The sequence below is a fragment of the Bos indicus genome, chromosome 9 (assembly GCF_029378745.1).
Source record: "Bos indicus isolate NIAB-ARS_2022 breed Sahiwal x Tharparkar chromosome 9, NIAB-ARS_B.indTharparkar_mat_pri_1.0, whole genome shotgun sequence".
In the NCBI taxonomy this organism is placed as follows: domain Eukaryota; kingdom Metazoa; phylum Chordata; class Mammalia; order Artiodactyla; family Bovidae; genus Bos; species Bos indicus.
In genome coordinates this window covers 48,723,700-48,750,272 of record NC_091768.1, presented here as the reverse complement: position 1 = coordinate 48,750,272, position 26,573 = coordinate 48,723,700, and the positions used below count along the sequence as shown (strand labels likewise).

The 26,573-nt window shown below is 35.5% G+C and overlaps 1 protein-coding gene across 8 annotated transcripts in view; it reads left to right on the top strand.

Annotated features, from left to right (window-relative positions):
- Positions 1–26,573, top strand: part of GRIK2 (glutamate ionotropic receptor kainate type subunit 2) — a 733,346-nt gene that overhangs the window by 111,660 nt on the left and 595,113 nt on the right. The gene's annotated exons all lie outside the window — the stretch shown is intronic.

Sequence of the window (26,573 nt, the reverse complement as noted above, 5' to 3'; positions counted from 1 at the left end):
CATGCTAGGACTCCCTATCCCTCACCATCTCCTGAAGTTTGCCCAAGTTCCTGTAGATTGCATCGGTGATGCCATCCAGCCATCTCATGCTCTGATGCTCTCTTCTCCTTCTGCCCCCAATCTTTCCCAGCATCAGGGACTTTTCCAGTGAGTTAGCTGTTAGCATCAGGTGACCAAAATACTGAAGTTTCAGCTTAAGCATCAGTCCTTCCAATGAGTATTCAGGGTTGATTTCTCTCAAGATTGACTGGTTTGATCTCCTTACTGTCCAAGGGACTCTCAGCAGTCCTCTCCAGTGCCACAGTTTGAAGGCATCAGTTCTCATCTTTCTGTTTAGACTGTATTTGAAAGCCAAATATAAGGGAGCTCTAAATAGACATGAGTCTTAAAATATTTTAGGCTTAGTTACTGCTCCTAGTAATATTTTTATAATATCTTTTGTCCTTATAAATAATCATCCTGCCCTGTATTTAGCCAAATTATTCTGACTTAACTTTGGTTGAGGAATGTAAAGCATGCATATGAAAATCTTTAAAGTCTTCTCCAGTAGTAGACATATAACTTCTATAGTCTATGACCCACAAAATTTATGTAATCTCTTGACAGGCCATGTGGGCAGAGGATGTGAAAGAGGTCATGGATCACGATATTTAGAAAGCTTTTGATTTCATTCTGTGGGAAAATATCTTTATCAATAGAAGAAAACAGTGCCTGTTATTATAATATAGCCAACTTGTTGCAGGTGTTTACTCAGTTGGTAGAGATGAATTTGGCATGAATTTAATCTGAATTATTGTTGGGAAAATTATTATTTTTACTTTTAGTGCTTGTTTCAGTTAATACATTTATTGATGGATGGATGTCTTATTAGTTTTGGGGGAACCTGAATTCTAATTTTGGTTTTATTATATGCAACTTAGAAGCCACTTTTTCTTCTCTTGGCTTGTATTTCCTCATCTAAAATAAAATGATCAGAGCAAATAATGTCTAAATATTTTGAATTAAGCTCTTATATTCACACTTATACAAACTTTTAAAAATCCTTCTGCTTAATTTTCAAAATGATTTTCTCAATATTACGTTCCTGATAATAGGTGGATTTATCTTTTCTCTTTCACAAGAGATCAGTGCAGTTCAGTTCAGTCACTTGGTCATGCCCAACTCTTTGCAACCCCATGGACTGCAGCACACCAGGATGCTTCCCTGTCCATCACCAACTCCTAGAGCTTGCTCAAACTCATGTCCATCATGTAGGTGTTGCCATCCAACCACCTCATCCTCTGTCATCCCCTTCTCCTTCTGCCTTCAATCTTTCCCAGCATTAGGGTCTTTTCCAAGGAGTCAGTTCTTCGCATCAGGTGGCCAAAGTATTAGATTTCAGCTTCTTCGTCAGTCCTTCCAATGAATATTCAGGACTGATTTCCTTTAGGATTGACTGGTTTGATCTTGTATTCCAAGGAACTCTCAAGAGTCTTCTCCAACACCACAGTTCAAAAGCATCAATTCTTCAGCCTTCAGCTTTCCTTATAGTACAACTCTCACATTCATTCATGACTACTGGAAAAACCATAGCTTTGACTAGATGGACCTTTGTCAGTAAAGTAATGTCTCTTCTTTTTAGTATGCTGTTCAGGTTGGTCATAGCTTTTCTTCTAAGGAGCAACCATCTTTTAATTTCATGGCTGCAGTCACCATCTGCAGTGATTTTGGAGCCCAGAAGAGTCTCTCACTGTTTACATTGTTTCCCATCTATTTGCCTTGAAGTGATGGGACCTGATGTCATGATCTTAGTTTTCTGAATGCTGATTTTTAAGCCAACTTTTTCACTCTCCTCTTTCACTTTCTTTTTTTCCTCTTTCACTTTCATCAAGAGACTCTTTAGCTCTTGTATGTGTAGCTCTTTATATGTATAGAAAATATGTAAATATAATTGCTGAATGTTCCTTTATAATGAGAGTTAGAAGAAAAACTAATTGGCAGGCTATAGAAAAGAGAAGCTAACTAGTATTTCAAGAGGTGATTAGTTTTTAGAAAGCTAAATTTAAATCTGCTTAGCACAAATTTGTCTAAAATAATGTTGAGTATCTGTATTTTAATTAGAATTATATGACTGTTACTATTTTGAACACTACCACCACTGGATATGATTTTAAATATAAACCTACTTACAGAATATCCCCATTCAGCTGCAGTTCCAAATATTGGTGGTATTTTGAGACACTTCTGTAGAAACCAAAATTGTGAAATCACCATTTTTGCCTATTATGATAACATATTGTTTTATTTTCTTGCTAAACTTACTAAGTTATTCTCTTTTGTAATTAAATTGTTGAAGTCAAAGAAGTCTTCTTAGAGGCTCTTCAAATGACTGGCTATGTGTCTTCAGGCATGTGGTGCTCTTTCATAAAGTTCTCATTTTCCAAATATGTGGTATGATTTTAGAAGACTCCAGATAAACCCAGCTACCCATCAGGACAGTGTTATGGACTATGGAATACCCTCCTTAGGGCTTTTGTTCTCTAAATGAAGATGAGAACATTCATTTGTTCTCTAAGTGAATATACTATTGGAAGTGTATTTTGTCAGTTTTGAAAATATAGTATTTTTTCCTCTGAAAGATTCAGTTTCAGTGTTATAGTTACTCGAGAGGAAAAATCTTTAAAGGGTGATGATATTCTTACATTGCTATAACTGAAACTTGAATATAAATATGACAATCTGGTTAACAGTATGCTCAGCGACATGCAATTTCCATGAAGAGATATAGAGCAACAATAGCAGCATGGTTTTCATTTACAAGGAAATTTTGCTCTATACGGAAGGAAAAAAAAAAGGATGTTTGCAGAGATGACTAACAAAATAAGCATTAAATAGTAATGTGTTTGGAACTTACAACATGCTATGAGCTATGCTAAACATCTTATGGGTCATCTCTCATTAAATAATCAAGAGTCCTGTGAAGTGTAACTACTGATAATTCCAGTTTGCAAATGAGAAAGAAGAGACATAGAAAGCTTAATGTAGATCTCCAAAATGATAGGACAGACTCATATTGGTAAGAGTCAAACTCCAGACAGTCTGTGCTTTTAACCTTCCCACGAACCTGAACCCACGAAGGAGTATGCTCCAGACAAGAATTATTACAGAGGTTCAGAGGAGGCAGTGGTGGTTCAGGAAGGCATTGTAGAGGAATGAGACCTTACCTTAGAAATGTGTTTTATATCAGTCAGCCCAGGCTGCCATAACAAAATGTCATTTATTGAGTGACTTAAACAGCAGGCATTTATTTCTCACAGTTCTGGACTCTGAGGCCAAGGTGCTAGCAGGTTTGGTTCCTGGTGAGAGCTCTCTTCCTCACTTGTAAGCATCTACCTTTCCATTGTGTCCTAACAGGGAAGGGGAGCGATGGTTAGCGTAGGGCCTCTTATGAGGGCAACAATCCCATCATGGGGTCCACCCCCATAACCTCATCTAAAACCCACTGCCTTCCAAGACTCCATATAAAATATCAAATAGCATCAAGTTTGGGATTAGGGCTTCAACATATGAATTTTGGCATTCAGTTTGTCTTGAATAGAGGATTACTATAAGATAAAGGTTGACGGAGATCATGGTCACACTGATTTTTAACAGTTTATTTTTAAGGGCACTAGGTATACTGCTTTTTATTGATATTTGGCCTGCCTCTAGTGTAACTTTTCTACCAAGGAGAATAGGAAAACTACAGCATGGCACCCTTAGGAAAGTGGTGACAATGACAAAAACAACAAAAACAAGAACATCATTAATATAGGCACTGTGATAAGTGCTTCTTATAAAAGGTTTTTTTTTAATCTTCACTTTCGTTTCTAGTAATAGGATGAACTGACTGATAGAAAGAAAACATTAGCCACACATTCATATACCCCAAATGCACATCTTAAAAAACAAAACCAGGGACATTCTTGGTGGTCCAGTGGCTAAGACTGCGCTCCCAATGCAGGGGACCCGGGTTCAGTCCTTGGTCTTAGAACTAGATCCCACATGCCACAACTGGAAGCTCACATACTGCAATGAAAGATCCCACATGCCACAACTAAAGTACATGCATACGCAACGAAGACCGAAGATCCCACACGATGCAGCTAAGACTTGGTGCAGTCAAATAAATAAATAAATAAATGTGTGTGTGTGTGTGTGTGTGTGTGTGTGTGTGTATGTATGTAAACCCAAAAACAAAAACATGATTGTGGAAAAGTAAGTGAAATCTTCAGAAATCAAACAGAGTAAGAAAGTTGGCATCTAGAGAGGCCTGCCACTTCCGGGGACCCTCTCACTTCGCTGTCACGTGTGTGAAGGTCAGGGGGACAGAATCTGGACACTAGTAATGTTGGGATTGGATGGAAAATGTCACCCAAAACCTGTGAACCTCAGTGGCTACTTTCTTGGAAAGTTTAGGAAATAAAGGAAAACCAACTCCAAAAAACCTCTGTCCAAATAAGAAATGTGCATGTCTTTTTTTTTTTTTTTAATTGGAGTATAAGTGTTTTCCAACACTGTGTTAGTTTCTAGTGTACAAAAACTGAATCAGCTGTATGTATACATATGTCCCCTCCCTCTTGAGCCTGCCTCCCACCCTCTCTCACCCCTCCCCTCTAGGTCATCCCAGAGCATGGAGCTGAGCTCCCTGTGCTATAAAACAGCTTCCCACTAGCTGTTTTACACATGGTAATGTATCATTTTAAAGCTTGTTTCTAAACAACAGGGAAAAGGAGAAAAGTTTAATAATCCTCTGGGGCTGGGATTTATACTGACAGTCTCTGTGGCCTGAAAATCATCAATTCAGACTACAGTTAAGTTGTTCTACACTGTTCCCCAGGCACATGGAGGAAGCAGATACAGACCTGCTCTATGTAGTCTAATGTGTTCAATGATTCCAAAATGTTTTAATTATTAAAAAAAAATTCGAACTTACAAATATTGAAAGAGTAGTACTGGGACTACTCATATACTTACCACTTAGATTCAACATTTGTCAGCATTTTGCCAAATTTTCTCTATATCTGTCTTTTTTCTCTCTGTTTCTACTTTTCCATTTTCTGTCTCATTATTGAAATACTTGAATGTAAGTTACAGATATTATAACACTTTACCTATAAATATTTTAGCATACATCTCTCCCAAATACTTACATACAACACTGCTATCTTCACTATTTCTAAGATAATAATAATTTTGTAATATCATCTCATGCCTAGTGTATATTCAGATTTCCATGAATGATGCTAAATCATTTCTATCATTGTTATTTTCATAGGCTTCTATCATAGTTCACATATACATATTATACACATATATGCATATGTATAATATATACATGTATTAACTGAAAGTAAGTTCTAAATGCATATTAGGTAAAAAAACTTTTACTGGAAAAAATTACTTCTATTATGTATTTCATATTGCATTTCTTTAGGAGGTACAAGAAGTTAAAATATTGCCCTTAGACTAAGATTGATCACTTATTTGAGGTGGTGATTACCAGATGTTCTTGTAATTGTTTTCATCTTTGCCATTAGCAAATTATCCTTAGGATGGTACTTTGCCCCATATTGAATACCTTGATTCCAAAGGACTTTTTACTTATTAGTTTCAGCATCCTAAAATGATACTAACTGAAGTAATTACTTTGAGAGTTGATATTAATTAGCTGATATTTAACATTTGCTGATGTTTTTCTGTAATGCTGACTTTTCGTTTATCAACTGAGAATGAACTGCCATTTGTCCTAAAAGGTAAATGATTTTTTTTCTTTTCTGTTGCCAGTTCTTAGAGAAAATTATTGACAAAAGAGTCACCTCCAATAAGGACAAGTAATAAATCTCTCTTCTTCCGCCTTTTTTTTTCCTATCTTGAGCATCACTATGGACTCATTTTTAAAAATTTATTCTATGAGTTATAATAAATTACAGTTATTGTTCTTTTGAAGGCCACTTTGTCCAAAGCTTTGTCTTCTGTCTTCTTGACCTTCCCTCATTTTTTTTTTTTTTAACTTTCCTATTTGTATAGCACAACATGTCCTAGGCTATGCTTGTACTTTCTCTTCCCCAGACCTGGAATTAGGCACTTCTCCAGGGAGTCCAGAGTACTGTCCTTTAAAGACAGACAGTTCTTTTGGATAAAAAATAGACAACATATATGATAAGATGAGTATCACTGGAGACAGCAGAGAAAACAAATTCTAGAATCAGAATTTCAAATAATATTAATAATTATCATATTCATAAAACCAAACATTTTTACTATACTAATAGAAATAAAAGTGAGGATTGATGGTTTAGTAAAACAAGACTATCAAAAATAAACTGGTAGATTTGAAAAAGAATTAAATAGAACTTCTGGAGAACTTCTTAGAATAAAATATGTGTACTTGTATTTAGAAGTACAATAGATAGTTTCAATAGTAGATTAGACATAGCTAAGAGAATTAGTAAACTAAATTATCTGCAGAATTATCCAGAATATAGTACAGATGTTAGAAAATTTCAGATATAGAAAACTGGTTAAAAAGGTATAATATACATTTCATCAGGCTGCTTGAAGGTGAGATTATAGAAAATAGAAGAAAGGCAAAAAGGTAATAGATAAGAAGTTTCTGGAAATATTAAAGACACAAATCCTTAGATTCAAGAAATCCAACAAAACAGAAATTCATACCTAGACATATAGTGAAATTCCACAATATCAAGGACAGACCAGAAAAATCTTAGGACCAACCAGACAGAGAATAAAGATTATCTACAAATGAAAAAAATTCAACTGACTGATAACTTCTGAATAGAAACAATGGGAACCAAAAGTTTACGAACTGATATCATCAGATTCTAATAGATAGTAACTCTCAACAGAGAATCATATACTTTGTAATATTTCTCTTCAGAAACATGGGCAAAGCAAAAATATTTTCAGGCCACAAAAATTGAGACATTTCTACTGTGACCTATTAATCATCACCTAATGAAGCAACTTTGCAGCAGCAGCAGTGAAATTTTAATGAATGTAATTTAGGGAAAAAGAGACTTAAAGTGAAGTTCGGGATGCAAAAAGAAATTATAGAAAATGGTCAACATGTGCACAGGAGGTCTAATTTGTAAAGGTATAGACAAGAACTAAAATACTAGACAAAAGTAGCATTTAGACCTGAGGCATCATGACTGAAATTAAAGCATCTATTATCTTCATATTGTTTGATTACAACTAGATTATATCAACATATATGCTATAATTTCTAAAGTATGAAAATAATATAAATAAGTACGTAGGGAAAAATGGACGAAGTGAATCTATAGGGACAAGCAGGCATCTAGTCAGGAGGTTGAGGGGATTTCGGTCCTTGCTTGTGCACAACATATTCTTTAAAAGTATATGTATTAGAACCTCTGAGGTTTAAAAACTAAAAATTATTACCTTTATAGATTATACTGTCTGTAAGACTAAGTAGTATTCAATATAGAGAATTTGATATACCAAATTATATAGTTAACAATACATCTTAATACATTTTAAAACAAATAATATTCTATATTATTTAATACCTTATAAATATATATAAAATATATAAAAATAGAATTATCTTGTTGTTTCTTTATTTAGTAATTGTCAGTATTCTGATTGGGCTTGCCTGGTAGCTCAGAAAGTAAAGAATCTGCCTACAAAGCAGGAGACCTGGGTTCAATTCTTGGGTTGGGAAGACCTGGAGAAGGAAATGGCAACCCACTCCAGTATTCTTGCCTACAGAATCCCATGGACAGAGCAGCCTAGCAGGGTACTGTCCATGGGGTTGCAAAGAGTCAGACACCACTGAGTGACTAACACATTCACTTTCACAGAAATTGTTAATGTTCTGATTTACCTTCTTTCAGGCTTTCTCCTAATTTATCTATTACGTAGTTTATAATATATAAACATATTCATATATTTGTATATACTATGTATTATATAATCTATCATGTAGCTGTCTACCACCTATACATCTACCTATCTATATACCTATTTATCTGAATTCCCATTTATTAATTGTATTATTCAGCCTTTAAGATGCAGGTAATACTGGATTGGTTTCCATGCATTATGGAAAGTTCATTGACTTCCCCAAGGTGTTTGAGTCTTGGGCATGTATGCATCTCTGATTATTTTCTTATGACAAATATCTTAATGTGGGATTATTTAATAAAAGTTTGGGGATGTTTTAAGGCTTCTGATTCACATTGCCAGTTTACTATAAAGGTTTTAACAGTCTGGGACTTCCCTGTAGCTCAGATGGTAAAGAATCTGCCTATTGTTCAGGAGACCCAGGTTCCTGGGTCAGGAAGTTTATATCTCAAATAGAGTGAATATACATTTCACTTGCAAATACTGGGAGTTTTTTTTTTTTTACAAAAACATATTTTTTTCTGATCAGATTTTTCTAAGTAAATATTTTTACTGATTTTATTCTCTCCTCTATATTACATACTGATTTAGAGGCAAAATAGGATGGGAAAGAAAAGATGTTTGTTCGTATTTTGTATTTCTGGACTTTTCTAAGTAGAAAAATAAAATAATGAAGTGTCTGCATGGCCAAAAATATTCAACCTGAAAATAAAGCAATTTTGGGAACAGTGTTGTGACACAGTGTCTATGATTTACTTTGGAAGTGTGCCCGTAGCTCCCATTAGTAATAATGAAAGTTAATGACATGCGTTATGGGATCAGACAATGGTCTTTAATATTTGTAGCTACTTGCTGGGATAGAAGCTATTTTGTATTGTCAGTGGGTGTCAGTTTGTAATTACAAATTGCACAAACATTATACACGGTATGTATTTTGCCAACAAGGATTAACTTGGCATCTAGAAAAATGCTTCCTTTCAGTGCCTAAGAAAAACAAAATCTGTGCCTTTTAAAGTAACACAGTTTGGAGAAAAACTGAACACCCATGAAATATAATTTATCATTTTTAATATCAATGAAAAAGTGTGTGTTTTTGGAATTTTTTTTTTAAGTTTTAAGTGATCATTCACTATCATTAGTCCCCAAATGATGAGTGCACTTTCAATTTCAAAAAAAGATCTGTACTTATCCTGAGCTTGGAGATCACTTACAATTTGGGCATATATATATATATTTTTTTTCCTCCCAACTTAGTTTAGCTGATAACGTAAGAATTTAAAGAGAGATTGATCAAATAAACCTTTGAAATAGCTTCAATCATGTTTTAAGAAATAGCTTTGTTACCTGATGGCCCCTGGTTTTATGTTTGGTAAAAGGGATCAAGTAGGTTAAAATGTTTTTAAAGTAAAAACCACACATTTTTCAAGAGGCTGCTGCTGCTACTGCTAAGTCACTTCAGTCGTGTCTGACTCTGTGTGACCCCATAGACGGCAGCCCACTAGGCTCCTCTGTCCCTGGGATTCTCCAGGCAAGAATACTGGAGTGGATTGCCATTTCCTTCTCCAATGCATGAGAGTGAAAAGTGAAAGTGAAGTTGCTCAGTCGTGCCCGACTCTTAGTGACCCCATGGACCTGCAGCCTACCAGGCTCCTCCGTCCATGGGATTTTCCAGGCAAGAGTACTAAATGGAGCTAATTCACTCTCTTCTGCCCTTCTCACTCACTGATCCAGCTAACTCCCTGCTTTTCAAGTATACCAAATTCCTTTCCTCCTCAAGGCTTTCATCTGTGCTGCTTTCTTCTCAGTGTGTTTTCTTTTATTCACTCAACTTTTTATTTTCCAATAATTTGCTTCCTTGTGTGAGCCAGTTTAAGAAAGCTACCCACTCTGTTCTTTCTCCTTATACCCCCCCATTTTGCTTCCTTCATACACCTTGCCTCAACTTGGGAGTCTGTATTCACCTTTCCATTTGCTTATTCAGTCTGCACCTCGTGCATTAGATTATAAGCTCCATGGTGTCAGAGATCATGTTTAACTTTTTAACCATCTTCTTGTAACACCTACCATAGTGCCAGGCATATAGTAAATGCTCAATAAATATTTTGTTGGCTTAATGTAATGTAAATAACAAAGTAAAATGAATGAGTAAACGAATGAATCAGAAATATATAAATATGGGGGTTGATTCTACTCACATTTTATTGAGCTTTGTTGAAATAAAAGGTTTTACACTGTAGGTTTTCACATTTTAAAATGGAGTAATAACATTTTTGTCCCACCAGATGGGTGTATGAAGTTGAAAAGAATGCTGAGTGTATTATTGCTTATTCTTTTTTATGTACCTAATATCATAAAATTTCATACTTAGTAGTAAAGATTTATCCTTATCTAAAAGTTCCATATGTTCACATTCATAGGTAATTGAAAGTTAACTTTATATTCTGCATTTTAAAAATGTTATGAAATTTTACTTTCAAATAAATAGAAATTTATGGCTAAAATGTTCTAAGTTATGCTAATTGAATGTTCCAATTTAAATGTTAAATGTTAGTTATTTTTATAAGCTCATTTTTATTAATAAACACTGTAATAAGCACTATAAAGATGGAATGTGTTTACAAAAGACTTTGATACGTGATGATAAAATTTGCTTTAGAAAAATTTGGTGGTATTTGAAATAGCAATACTATTTTCTTTCACTTACCAAATGCAAATGTCTTGGTCAATCTAAAAGTAAAATATTCTGTTTTCTTTAGCAGACTTCATGCGTTTTTATTGATATGTTAGTACATTTTATAGCTGTCATAATATAAAGGCTCTATTTGTTTTAGAATATTCAATTAATTTTGTAGCAAATAAAACAGGATTGTATTGTTTATAAAAGTGGCAATGATATTTACATACATTTTAATGTACTTTGATTCTGTGATTGCTTTAAGTCTCCTCCCTTATTTTTCTTTTTTCTTTTTTTTGGTTTCTTTCTGGAGAAAATCAATTAATTTTACAGAAATGTATTGTTCATGCACAGTATTTGATAATTCTTCTCATATATGTCCTAAAACTTTTTGGTTTCAAATTGAACTATTTTTTTGATGCTTGTAGATTTACAGCCATAGTATAAGCATATACTCTATATTAAGATCCATTGGGGTTGGAACTGTGCTTGGCATTTAGTTTGTGCTCAGTGAATATTTATTTCCTTTCTTAATTAATGAAGGGACAAAGTGAACTGGTATTTCCTTTAAGTATCAGGGAAGGACCAGATTGAGTATTCTACATTTTAATGAACCCTGTGAAGTGAAATAATTTTACCTAGCAAATAATCTATGTCATGGTAAACTTTGGATTAAAGGCCTTCAAGTAAATTCTGTCCTCTGTCAAACTGTCAATATGAATTAGCTTTATATGCATAGAAAGAGTTATGGTTTTTTTTTCCCCCAAGAAAGTCAATTATCTTTGCATGATGAATTTTTAAAAAATTGAATAAGTCTAGGAATTCTAAATTCTTAACTAATTGTAGCTCTGTGAATATATGATAAATTGGAATTTATGACTCAAAAATATATGGGATTTTCATAGGAATATTTTTTTTTCGTGGTCTTTATTTGTATTGTTGAGATTTGGAGTGATCTGAGTTTTCTAGGTAACATCATTGTTTTTGTGAAGGACTACATTTTTTGGAAGAGACACCTGACTTTTAGGTTAAGGCAACTTTGCAAAAAAATGATTATACATAGCTCAGTTGGTAAAGAATCTGCTTGCAATGCAGGAGACAGGTTCTATTCCTGGGTTGGGAAGATTCCCTGAAGAAGCAAATGGCAATCCAATCCACTCCAGTATTCTTACCTGGAGAATCCCATGGACAGTGGAGCCTGGCAGGCTACAGTCTATCAGGTTGCAAGAGTTGGACACGACTAACACCTAAAACCACCACTTCTGGTGATCGGTTTTCAACCTGATCTTGATGAATTTTAATATACTTGATGAACTTCCCTCTGCATAATTCTGAATGAATTTAGATGGGTGAACTAGATGCTAGAAAAATAAGAGTTTGCTTTTCTTAACAGTACCCTTATCCTGTATGATTGATGGTAAGAGAGTAAATAGAAAAAAAAAAAAAAAACACATCTCTGAAACAATAAAATGTATTTTTGAAAATCGTTGTCCCTCAAATGCTTTTATTCATATTTATTGGCATTTAGGTAATTGGTTCTTCATGTTATTGATTCATGCTGCATATTTTAGTAAAGAAGTATAGTTTTTAGTATCCAAAGCCAGGGTTTGGATCATGTCAACTGTATGACTGAATCAGGTTGAAAATATCTGTAAATTGAGTAAAATAGTATCTAACTTTCAAGGTTTTAATGTAGAGTAAAACAAGATATATCAGATGTTTAGATCACTGCTTGGTGAGGTGCTTGCTTGATAAATGCTAGTTCTTGTTATCAATACTTTACAGGCTCTGACAACTGTTCTAGAGTGTTCTTTTATCAAAAAATAAGAGATTGTTGGAACTTCCCTGGTTGTCCAGTGGCTAAGAGTGCATTACGAGTGTAGGACACCTGAGTATGATCCCTGGTCAGGAAACTAGATCCCACATGTCACCATTGCAGTATTCTTGCCTGGGAAATCCCATAGATAGAAGAGCCTGCTGGGCTACAGTCCATGGGGTTGCAAGGAGCCGGACATGACTGAGCATAGCAAAACACAGCTGCAATGAAGATGGAAGATCTTGCATGCCTCAGCTAAGACCTGGTGCAGCCAAATAAATAAATAAGTAAAAAAAGAATTTTTTTTTTAAAGAATCAGTACCATTTTATTTTATTTTTTTTTAATTAGAGATTGTTGTATATCTTGAGATAAATATGATGTTGAGTTACCTTTTAGTGTTAATAAAAGGAATGTTTTCTCAGCTTAAGAACCAATTCTCTTGACAGTCATGTAAGTACAGATTTAAAGGTAAACAAAACTGCCCAAACAGATTCAGAATCATAAAAAAGCAATTTTAATAAAGGAAGACTTGGGGAAAAATCTCAAACACATCAATCTGCATCTCAGCATTAGCATATGATTCTGCGTAAATGTATTTGGAAATGAATTTTTTTTATTCCATTAAATAGTACTACTTTTCTAGACATCTGTTTTTAAATAACTTAAAGAGCTAACTTGCGAGCCTGAGAACTGAAGTAGTTTTATTGTTTTATTTTTTTCTAGACTCTGCTGTTAATTAAAAATTAAGAGATCAGTTAATGTTATGCATATAATATAAAATTTGAAATTATTATAGTAGACAATGATTTTTATCAAACTATTTAATACCAATTATCTTGCTTGTAATTTTAGATTGCATAATTACTGCAAAGATACTTCAGTACAACGTATGTCATGTTTATTTACTCAATGACCACACTTCATTGTGTCTAGACAATATTCTGATGGGCTTTACAATCAAATTGACAAGTGAGGCCTAACTCACAGAAGGGCCTTGTGTGCTTTAGGTGATACCATACACACATAGGAGAGAAAAGTGCTAAGAAAATTAAAACCCAAAATCCAAGGGGCAAGTGTAGGAAAAAGCCCCTGAGAAGGAGTCAAAACATAGGGGAAAGCCTGGAGCTTGTAGCATTATTGGAATCTGGGGAAGACCAAGTTTTAAAAAGGAAAAGAGTGATCAAACATGTCAAAATCTATAGGAAAGTCAGCTTCATTAGGTATTGCCATTCTTTTTAAAAGTATAGAGTGATAATTGTCAACTCTAATGAGAACGATTTCAATGGAGATTAGGGGGTTGGGGGAGAAGTACGATCTAGTCCAAAGAAGATTGATCAGTAGAAGGTGAGAAAACAGGCACAGTATTATCAGTGGGTATCAGTGGGAGGGGAAGAGGGAGGAATAAAAGGAAGGAGGCTCTTTGTTGTCCAAAAATCTTATCAAGTTTTGAAGATAATTTAAGTCATCATTTTTGGTAGAAATCCCAACTTCAAATGATTAACTGGAAATCAAATCAGTGCTATTGTTTACGGATAATACATTTTACAACTAGTTTTTCTTGAAAGGTGACCCAACAAAGTATATTGTTCTAATTTTGACATTTTTTTTCTTGGACACTTTGCTGAGATTTTTGATGCAAAGGGGGGTGTTTAGTAATTTATATATTTACCCAGTTTAAATTTGTTGCATTTGTGTTTCATGATAAAGTGTTCCCTCTCTTTACATGACTTGTAGGAAACCATGTACTTTGACTCTCCTCAGTGTTTAATTTGTAAAATTTTGGCCTTGCTTAGGACTTGCTTTCTGTCAAACTCTATACTTTCTCCCATCCTAGAGTTCTAGGCTAGCAGTAGGCTGTGGGAGGAGGAAGGGAGGAGGAGAAGATAGGCTTATCTAGAAATGCTGGATGGAGGATATCTGGAAGCCATGAAGAAAGCAGTATGTAACATCATGGTTTAACCTAGAGACTTCTATAAATTATAAAAAAAATGAGAACCAGATAAGCCTAAATACTACTCTCTTTATTTCAGAGATGAACAAATTAGGGATTGTGTGTTGTGTGTATATGTGTGTGTGTGTGTGTGTGTGTGTATAAGTTTTAAAATGGGATATAAATTCTAAATTTCCTATTTATCTGGTCCCATTTAAATTATTGCATTGATCCATGGAACAACTCAAAATATTGCATGGTTTTTTATACACTTCCTTGAGACACAGATAAAATACATTTAAAAGGTTGTGTTTAGCAAAGGGATCATTTATTTTACATAAGTATTTTACTCACTTATAAGGATATGAATCATGTACCAGGTGAGTGAATTATACTTCAATATGTGTATATTTATGTGTGTGTGATTTAAGATATCACTGTAGAAAACCTGAAAACTGTAGAAAAGTAAGAAAAATCCATTATTCCATAATTGAGACTTTACTATTATAACAATTTTTAGTAAAGTTTTCTTTTAGACTTTTTTCATTTGAAATGCCTTTAAACTAAAAGGAAAATTTCTATTTGTGTTGGTCATACACAGGACAAGAATAACAAAATGGATTATACTAGTTTTGTTTTTATACACTGTGCCAGTAATTGAAAGCCTGGATTTAGCAACTGAATCTTTAGTTAGACAGATATTATATAAAAGTACTATGTTTTGTTGTATGTTGCATTGTAAACTATCTTAAATCCTTTGTGGAGTTTAGGAGGTCATGCATAAAAAAATAAGGTAAATCTAGCAAGAAGTTGCCTATTAGTTTCATAGCCCAAGATACCCCTTCTGTAAGCTATATATTTCCCTTATACCATCAGAAATTTGCATGAAAAAAATGTGTCTCTAGACACAATCATAGTGAGTTCCAGAGAGGAACGAGAAATGATTAGTTTTTGCAATTCAAATGTCATACTTGCTAAGTCAGTATTTTCTTAAGTTGGTATACTAGGCATATATATGCTTGCTTTAGGGACCAACCTCATTCGATAAAGTGCAGCTCTAGCATTAAGTTTAAAAATACTATGTTTATTTAATCTTTGGTGGCTTTGATATCTCAGATTGCTTAGGACTGCATTGTTTTTATTACCCATATCACTCAGTTAGCATACATTTTCATGTTTTATTTTCTGTACGAGTTTTCCATTCTGATTTGATGTCTTCTAGTACCTGGTACATTTTATGCCAAGAGAAGTTCATTTGTTGCTGCCTTTGAAAATGTTGCTTAAACTGATGTCCTTTTCCATTGACTTATGGAAGTTTTTCTACATTAATCAGCTGGCTATTGTTTTGTCCTTCCTTATAAGAAAGTGAAGAGTGTTTTCAAACCTTGACTTAGCCTGCTGACTCTCTCTCCTTCAATGCTTCTGTTCTCTGTGACTTCTGAAGTTATTAGCAATAGCACTAAACTGAAAATGTGATTGACTTTATTGTAGAAGACATGGAAAACCAAAATAATGGTACCAAAACAATATCATTCATATTCCATAGACATTTCCTTACTAAATGCATGTGAGTCCCCACAGTTTGTTGATCCAACTTCACAAAGTCCCAAGTGGATTAGTAACCAATGTATTAATAGTAGCTAATGTACTAATTTAAAGAGAGAAGTAGGGGAGGGAAGGACAGTTAGCTCTCACTTCTCTAACATAAGACCTTAAAGAAAATTAGATTTACACAGTCTCCTGTATGACTACTTGAAAAACTTAAAAAGCAGAAGACTTTATTTTTTGTCTGAAAAATAGAGCAAAATGAGTGGCAATCTGTAATCACTCCCTTGATAATTTTTAAAAAAACTATGTTAAAAATAAAATTTAAAAAAGCACTTAAAGGTTTTAAATTAGGATACAATATCCTGTTATTGGAAATAGCACAGTATAAGTTAATAATCAAAATACAAACCTTTTTTGAGTACCCACTATGTGCTAAGTATTGTAATAGCCCTTTGTCCAAACTAACCAATTTAATGTGCATTTTCATTCAATAAAACATTAAAATATTGACTCATTAATGGAAAGTCACTCAGTCCTGCCACTCTTTGCAACCCCATGGAATAGTCCATGGAATTCTCCAGGCCAGAATATTGGAGTGGGTTACCATTCCCTTTTCCAGGGGATCTTCCCAATCCAGGGATCAAACCCAGGTCTCCTGCATTGCAGGTGGATTCTTTACCAGCTGAGCCAGCAGTGTACAATGAAACATGTATTATAATTATTTTCGTTTTACAGATGAGGATGATAGTGTGTACTGAAATTCATTGCCTTCTCCTTGGTCACACAGCCATGAAGAGGGAAAACTGAGGTAAAAGCTGGGGCAGCCGATCCCATCCCCAATGGGCTGAACTCTCCTGCGGCTGCTGTCTAGTTAGGAACATTCTTCCTGGGAATTAGGACTCAGTTCAATGAGTGGGATTTTTTTTTTTTTTCTTTCCAATTGAGAGAAAATGGGCTTAATGTTTCTTTTTTTTTTTTTAATCTTACTTTCATATGAAAATTCGAAATCCGTATTCTTCTCATATGTATTATTGTATGTCTGAATGATTCCAACAATATTTATTTAAAGTAATTTTAAAAAGAATTCAAATATTAATATTTCTAAATATGTGATTTTGGAGAAGACTCTTGAGAGCCCCTTGGACTGCAAGGAGATCCAACCAGTCCATCCTAAAGGAGATCAGTCCTGGGTGTTCATTGGAAGGACTGATGTTGAAGCTGAAGCTCCAATACTTTGGCCACCTGATACGAAGAGCTGACTCATTTGAAAAGACCCTAATCCTGGGAAAGATTGAGGGCAGGAGGAGAAGGGCACAACAGAGGATGAGATGGTTGGATAGCATCACCGACTCAATGGACATGGGTTTGAGTGGATTCTAGGAGTTGGTGATGGACGGGGAGGCCTGGCGTGCTGCAGTACAGGGAGGCCTGGCGTGCTGCAGTTCATGGGGTCACAAAGAGTCAGATACGACTGAGCGACTGAACTCAACTGAAATATGTGATTTTAGAACTGACATTTTCAACTTTTATTTTTATGTACATTAGATAAATATATACTTTCAAAAAGAAAGTTCCATGAAAGTGCATTTAAAACTATCACTTACAAATGTTTTCATTTTCATTTCTTGACTGGAAAGACTAGTGATTGATAAACCTCAATAGAGCTTTTATTTCTAATTTGGAAAGAAGCTGCCAATAACATTAGCTCCTGATATATTTTAAATGTTACTAAGAGTTTCATACATTTTAAAGTCTCAAAATGCACACCTATGTGCATATTTTGTAAGAGCTATGGGTAAAGACATGAGGAATATTTTGCAGAAATGAATCTGATACAAAGTGCATCTTAAGCTTTCATACCAAATAAATCACTTTACTAACTCAAGATTTACCTAAGTAAGGTTGGAATCATTAGTGGAAAACCTATGTCCTTATTATCATTAAAATGATATTCACTTGAATTCTTCAGACTATTCTGTATGGAAAGTAGTACAGACAGCCATGCAACTTTCTACAGACCTTGGAAGCAGCTGGGACTACTGCATTCCCATGAACTCTTTAGTATATCCAATTAAACATGGCTGACTTTGAGAATTTGATATGACTTTTTTAGGGATCTTGAAATGATACACTGATCCTAAAAATTCATTCAGAAATTCACATTCTTTATGTTTATAATTAATTAGTTTGAAAAATATCTTCTTTGAAACTACACATAATAACTGCTTTAGAACAGGGGTCCCCAACCTCTGGAATCTAATACTTGAACTTCTGTGGTAGAGCTGATGTAATAATAATAGAAATAAAGTGCAAATAAATGTAATACTCTTGAATCAGCCTCAAACCACCCTGCCCCCTCCTGGTCTGTGGAAAAATTGTCCTCCATGAAACTGGTTGCTGATGCCATAAAGGTTGTGGACAACTGCTTTAGAGGTCTTTATTTTAATAAATTATGGAACTCCAAAGAGCAAAAGAGGCTCTTGATTAGTTGGTTTTAGAGATATAACTTATTGTCTTAGAGACATATCTATTTGTTCATGTATGCTTATACAGACTAATGATATTATTCTATTCATATATTAGAAATATTTCCTAATAAAAGCTTTATCAGATTTTTCCTATCAGAATTAAGGCCAAGTTTCTTTTGAAATGTCAAAGATTGAGAAATTAGGTTTAAAAAATGTTTTAAAGCTGAAAAAGATGAAGATATGGCTAATTTATACAATGGAATATGGTTCACTGGGTGTAAATATGAATGGACTGCAGGCAAAATAAAGATGAATAATAGAATTATTGGGCATTATGTAAAATGAAAAATATAAGTTGTAAAGGACAGTGTATAGTCCCATTATTATAATGCTTGAAAGTGAAATTGAAAGTCGCTCAGTCATGTCCGACTCTTTGCGATCCCATGGACTATACAGTCAGTGGAATTCTCCAGGCCAGAATACTGGAGTGGGTAGCCTTTCCCTTCTCCAGGGGATCTTCCCAACCCAGGTCTGCCGCACTGCAGGCAGAGTCATTACCAGCTGAGCCACACAATGCTTGAATACCATCAAAACTAACCTCTGCGTATTTAGTAACACACAAATAAGTGTGAAATGATATTCAAAAATGTGGCAAGAAAAATGATAAATACAAAAATCAAGATAATACCCCTAGTGAGAAGGCTGGGTTTAGGGGAAAGGAAAGGTAATGATACCATCCCAGGATTTAACTTAATGGTGGGACCACAAGAGTTAGTTTTATTATCATGGTTTATAACTAACATAGCATGCATTATTTTGGAACCACCAAATACTACATAAGAAAAACCTGAAAGACAATAGTTAATTTTCTACCTGTTTGCCATTGTATTTGCCTTCGAAGAAACTAGTGAAGTGGAGTATTTAGGCAATTAAGTTGTTATGTTGACATGAATTTTTTTTTCGGATACAACATCCTGTCTTAAAACTTCATAGTTTGCTTCACTATTTAATCTTCTTTTCAAATGGAAGACCATATCAGAGAAAATTAAAGCATGTAAGAGGAAGCTAAACTTAACAAATATTTACTGAGTTCTCACATTACTTGTCAGATGACACTGGATACTATGACGTCCCAGAATGAGGATGATGCATTTAAGGATCTTGAAGTTCAGTAGGTACAAAATACTGAATGTATCTGAGTATAATTCCAATTAGCACAACTTCTGAAAACACAAAATCTTAGGTAAATTTAAATGAAAGGAGTTCTTGAGACTACCATCATTTAAAAAAATGTGAATAAAGCAAAGCTTTATATCAGAGCTTGTATAGAGAACATGAGGCTTTTTAATATTGTCAGCTTTTTTTATTTCATAAGCTTGAATAGTCCTCTTTCTTAGGAATTTCTTTTATAAGTTATTAAAATGCTAACAAAATTATTAAAACCTAAGTTTTAGATGGTGGTGGTTTAGTAACTAAGTTGTGTCCGACTCTTGTGACCCCATGGACTGTAGCCCTCCGTCCATGGAATTTTTCAGGATAGAATACTGGAGTGGGTTGCCATTTCCTTCTCCAGGGGATCTTCCCAACCTAGGAATCGAACCCAGGTGTCCTGCACTGCAGGCAAATTCTTTACCAACTGAGCTACCACGGAAGCCAAGTTTATGTAAGTAGGGGCAAATGTCTTAATTCCATGAAATAACTGTGATATAGCTTATCCCAAAGGTACATTTGTAGCAGAGACTCTTGGCCTGGAAGCCATTATAATTTATTATCACTTAACAGATCCTTTTTCTTCTCTAGTAATCAGTTTGGTATGTTGAAAAGAGCATCAAGATTTAGAGATACTTTTTTTGAATTCCATCTCTGACATTTTCTTCCTGTATGACTTAATGATTTAATTTCCCCAAGCTTCAGTTTCTTCACCAACAAAGTGGAATTGGTAACACCTCCCAGTCAGAGCTATGAGGACTGCATTTTATGATGTATACAAAGCACCTAGCCAGCTTGACCACAGTGGCTGTTACTTGTTTATATCCACCATAATGCCACATAGGACTTAAAGCCTCTTAAAGATAAAGCCTTCAGTGTATGCAAATCTATTTTTTTTTTTAAACACTGAATTATGAATTCTCTAGTCCTGGAACATTATACGTGTCTAGTGGACTGAAGTAATAAATGAATTAACCGTTAAAAGTTGAAGGTCAATGATGTTGAAAGACTTTCTAATTCAGCCACGAGAAAATAAGTTTTTAAATAAAAATGTGCAGTTATCTTTCTGCCTTGAACTGAAAGCTTAGGAAGAAGTTATAGAGAAGCTTTGACTACCTTATCTGCAGTCTAGGGGGAATGGGCCCAGAGGGGAAATGATCCAGGTAGAGGAATCTGGGAAACTTTCCATCTGCTTCTGAATTAGATATTAACCTTGGCTTTGCTATTTAGTTTGAAGTCTTGCCTGTAAATTCCAAAACATCAAGGGTACTTATAATCAAATAGAAAGCAATGCATGCATTCCAGATGATATTTGAATTATTTGCAATTTGGTATTTTCTGCTCTATTGCTTTGCTCTCTTAGAATGAATTATAGGAGTCAACTGTAGAAATGTCACTACTGTGTGTACAGCAAAGTGCAAAGAATATAGTTTACATTTCAATCTTTTTATCCTGTCTTTTCTGTTCAACCAAGTTTCCAAAAAGGAACCATTCATGAAGTATTTGAAATTTGCAATGCTTTGCTAGTTGTTTAGAAACACAAATCTCTTCCAAATCTATAATTTATTTATAATTAGCTGGCTAAATTTTCTCTCATAATCTTTTTTATTAATTTATAAATATGCACTTCAGTTCAGTTCAGTTAAGTCGCTCAGTCGTGTCCGACTCTGCAACTCCATGAATCGCAGCACGCCAGGCCTCCCTGTCCATCACCAACTCCTGGAGTTCACTCAGACTCACGTCCATCGAGTCAGTGATGCCATCCAGCCATCTCATCCTCTGTCGTCCCCTTCTCCTCCTGCCCCCAATCCCTCCCAGCATCAGAGTCTTTTCCAATGAGTCAACTCTTCACATGAGGTGGCCAAAGTACTGGAGTTTCAGCTTTAGCATCATTCTTTCCAAAGAACACACAGGGCTGATCTCCTTCAGAATGGACTGGTTGGATCTCCTTGCAGTCCAAGGGACTCTCAAGAGTCTTCTCCAACACCACAGTTCAAAAGCATCAATTTTTTGGTGCTCAGTCTTTTTCACAGTCCAACTCTTACATCCATACATGACCACAGGAAAAACCATGCACTTAATTCCTATTAAATAAATGACTATCTCAATTTTTAAAGAGGTAGAGGTAAACTTATGGGCTTCCCTGGTGGCACAGTGGTATAGAATCTGCCTGCCAAGCAGGAATGCTGGTTTGATTCCTGCAACTGGAAGATCCCCTAGGGAAGGAGATGGCAACCCACTTTAGTATTCTTGCCTGGAGAATTCCAAAGACAGAGGAGCCTGGCAGGCTACAGTCCATGGGGCTGCAAAGAGTTGGACATGACTTAGTGACTTAAACAACAAAAGCAATAGGTAAACTTATTTCAATAACATTAACGTGTCTTTTTATTTATAATTTCTTAAAATCAATACCCATGACCTAGTGCTTAGAAGCATTAGGCTTCCCTGGTGGTTCAGTGGTAAAAAATCTACCTGCAATGCAGGAGACACAAGATATGTGAGCTCTATCCCTGGGTTGGAAAATTCCCCTGGAGAATGAAATGGCAACCCACTCCAATATTCTTGCCTAGAGAATCCCATGGACAGGAGGAGTCTGGTGTGCTTCTGTGCTTGGGGTGGCAAAGAGTAGGATATGACTTAATGTCTGAACAACATCAAAGCTATTTTGAGTCTTTGTAAGCAAATATTTAGAAGGTTTTGACAACTATTTGGCTGTTTTGAGGTAGGAGGGGGATGGTGAAAGAAAAAGATTTTTCAAAAATAAATTTAGCTTTACAACCTTTTTTCACATGTTTCAATAATAGCTTATAATTCTACTTACACCATAGTTTGTAACAGTGGTTTGCTTCTTTAACAGCAAAGTTATTTTAGAATTGCTCAGGCAGACCTGAGAATTTTAATCCTAGGTTATTTGGAAAGTAAACATCTAAATGTTTTAAAGGAATATTGATAATAGACAAACTATGATTTTAAAGAAAGTAATCCTGCAGTTATCTGGAACTTAGCCAAAAGTGAAAGAGGTATACATCCTGAGAAGTTGCTTAAATCTTTTCTTTTCAGACCTGCTTTTTAGGAGCAGGGAAGACTTATCTCACCACTAATTCGCAGAACTTACAAGTTTGGGGTTGTTTCTCTATTATCTGGCATACTTTAGCTGAATTTCAAAAATTGTATTAAATATTATCTCTTTGTAAAAGAAACTTAATTAGCTATGGCATTGCTATATTGACTTATATGATTCCTTTGGGTATCAAAGATTGCATCTTTAATCCTGTGATATCTTCTGTAGATTACCTATCTTGGCCTAGAGAAAATGACATTTCGATGTTACCCAGCAATTCATAATCTATGGATGTGTGCATGTGCAGGGAAAAAATATATGTTGAAAATGAACTTTCAACATATTTATCAAGCCATTTGATGCATGAATATAACATATGATAATATATTATTATTTCATACATGGAGAAACTTGTACATATATCTAGGCCCCTTGCAGTTAAGAGGAAGGAATAGTTAGTTCAACTCTAAATTCCAAATAAAATCATGGGAGCAAAGTTATTTAGTAGTACAATCAATATTAGTTTTAGGGCTTCCCTGATGGCTCGGTGGTGAAGAATCCACCTGCCAACTCAGGAGACTCAGATTCAATCCCTGGCCTGATGGCTCAGTGGTAAAGAATCTGCCTGCCAATGCAGGAGACTCAGGTTTGATCCCTGTTCCGTGAAGATCCCATATACTCCAGAGCGACTGAGCCCATTCCCCACACAACTGAAGCCCCTATGCCATCGAGCCCATACTCCACAACAAGAGAAGGAAGCACTGCAATGAGAGGCCTGTGCACCACGACCAGAGAGTAGACCCCACTTGCTGCAACTAGAGAAAAGCCCAAACAGCAACAAAGACCCAGCACACGCAAAGATAAATAAATAAAATTATTTAAAAATATTAATTTCATTACCTACTAACTTACTCCTCAGTGTGTTCCCTGGACCAGGAGAAGTGATGTTTCCTTGAAGCTGCTGGAAACACTGATTCTCTGGTTCCCACCCAGACTTACTGAATCAGAATCTAAATTGACAAGGTCCCCAGTTAATTCATATGTGCAAAGAGGTTTGAGAAGCACTGTTCTTATAGATACTTAAAGGTTTTGTGGCACAAAATTGTTACTCAAGAAATGTGAAGATTATTTAAATGTTAAAAGCGTAATTAATATCCACATTAAAACATGTATATACAAGTTATATTGTTTACAAACTGGACAATTACTTAAGATGGGCTATGCACAAACTTTTTAAACTGATAAAATGTACAATAAAAATGTATTAGTTTATTCAAGATTGACTCTTGTTAATATTTGAAAAGACAGACTGTAAACTATGTGAAAATCAATAATAATTGATTTAATAGTCATTCAATAATAATTCCAGGTATGAGAACTAAAACTGTATACATAGTTATTGTTCAGGTGTTAAATTGTGTTTGACTCTGTGACCCCATAGACTGCAACATGCCAGGCTTCCCTATCCTTTACTGTCTCCTGGAGTTTGCTTGAACTCATGTCCATTGAGTCTGTGATACAGAATGGTACCTATTTATATTGGTGTGATCATGGCATCTGTTCCCATCACTTTATGGGAAATAGATGGGGAAACAGTGGAAACAGTGTCAGACTTTATTTTTGGGGGCTCCAAAATCACTGCAGATGGTGACTGCAGCCATGAAATTGAAAGACGCTTACTCCTTGGAAGAAAAGTATGACCACCCTAGATAGCATATTGAAAAGCAGAGACAGTACTTTGCCAACTCTAGTCAAGGCTATGGTTTTTCCAGCAGTCATGTATGGATGCGAGAGATGGACTGTGAAGAAAGCTGAGCACTGAAGAATGGGTGCTTTTGAACTCTGGTATTGGAGAAGACTCTTGAGAGTCCCTTGGACTGCAAGGAGATCCAACCAGTCCATTCTACAGGAGATCAGCCCTGGGTGTTCTTTGGAAGGAATGATGCTAAAGCTGAAACTCCAATACTTTGGCCACCTCATGCAAAGAGTTGATTCATTGGAAAAGACTGTGATGCTGGGAGGGATTGGGGGCAGGAGGAGAAGGGGACGACAGAGGATGAGATGGCTGGATGGCATCACCAACTCAATGGACATGAGTTTGAGTGAACTCTGGGAGTTGGTGATGGACAGGGAGGCCTGGCATGCTGCGATTCATGGGGTTGCAAAGAGTCGGACACGACTGAGTGACTGAACTGAACTGAACTGAAAGTGAAAGTCACAGTTGTGTCCAACTGTTTTTGACCCCATGGACTATACTGTCCATGGAATTCTCCAGGCCAGAATACTGGAGTGGGTAGCCTTTCTCTTCTCCAAAAGGATCTTCCCAATCCAGGGACTGAACCTAAGTCTCCTGCATTGCAGGCTGATTCTTTACCAGTTGAGCCACAAGGGAATATTTTAGCTAAAATTGACAGGTAAAACTGTATTTAATCTATTGATGAAGTAATGTGAAAGGAAATGGAATATTGCCGTAACAATTGAAATTATGTCTCATTTCATCTATTATGATAATATCATTAAGGAAATGAGAATAATGGGTTAGCTGTATATGGAACTAGCAGAGTTGTGCATATAAAGAAGAAGGTGAACAAGGCTAACAGTCATGACATGTTAGTCTTATTGTGCTATATGCAACCCCTGGCATGACCGAGTTTTTTCTCAGGTTTAACAAAGAGTGCAGTCAAGGATTCTGCCCTGGGACTTCCTTGGTGGTCTAGTACAATACAGGAGACTTGAGTTTGAGTCCCAATTAGGGAACTAAGATCTTACACGCCTCATGGCCCACCCCCCTCCCCTGACCCGCAAAAAGAAAGGATTCTGGCCTGGAAGGAAAAAAGGAGGTTTATCCTGAAAGACTGCACCTGAGTGGGTGTGATTGTAATATTCTCAGGATTCAGGGGGTGGGAATATAGTTTGCAGCAGTTCCAATTTCATCATCCTCTGAAGGTCTTCTCCAGCTTCTTTGTTCCCCAGCATAAGTGCCCTTGTATCCTATTGGCTCACAGTCTTTTTGTTTGGTTAGGTAAGGTTATAATCTGAGAGATGGGGAAGAGTAGATCTTTAAACCACAGCAATAAAATAGGGCTGGTGTTAACAAAAAATATAGTGAATTCCAGGCAGGCAATGAACATAAACTACCCAGTAGAGTAGGATTCATAAAAATAAAATAAAATAAAATAATTGACTAAAAAATGCAATATTCTGCTTGCCTGGTGGCTCAGTGGTAAAAGCATCTGCATGCCAGTGCAGGAGACGTGGGTTCACAGGTCCAATCCCTGGGTCAGGAAGATCTGGAGAAGGAAATGACAACCTGTTCCAGTATTCCTGCCTGGAAAATCCCATGGACAGAGAAGCCTGGTGGGCTACCGTCCATGGGATCGCAAAGAGTGGAACACGACTTAGCTACTAAACAACAACAACAGTAATGCAAACGATGTCATGACCTTCTCAAAGCAGCTTATGTACTAAGTGGAAACATTATTGGAAATATGCAGGACTTTTTATAAACATCCAGTTACTTGGCCTTTGAAAAGTTGCTCTGGCTCTGGGTAAATACCTTATGGGGCTAAGAATACTGATTATAATTACCTTGCAACAATGGTTTACATATAATCAGAAATTATTTATTCAAGTAAGATATCATTACAATTTAATTCACAGTAAGTCTCATGCGTACATTTATGTAGTTTAATGGGGGATGTACTGGATAAAGATTTACATGACCTGGTTCCTTGACCTTTAACTATCGAGTTATTTGGTTTCTGCTGTTGTTTAAAGGAAGCTCTGGGGGAAGATCTTTAAGATCTTTTCCAATTCTGTAAAACCTTATGATCAAATTGGTTCAAGCGGCACTTGTGAAGTTAATATTAAGTACAGTAAAATTCCCTTTATATAGAGAAATATTAATGTAATCATTATTTAATGTTTATTTAAAATGTATATGTGTGGCATAGCT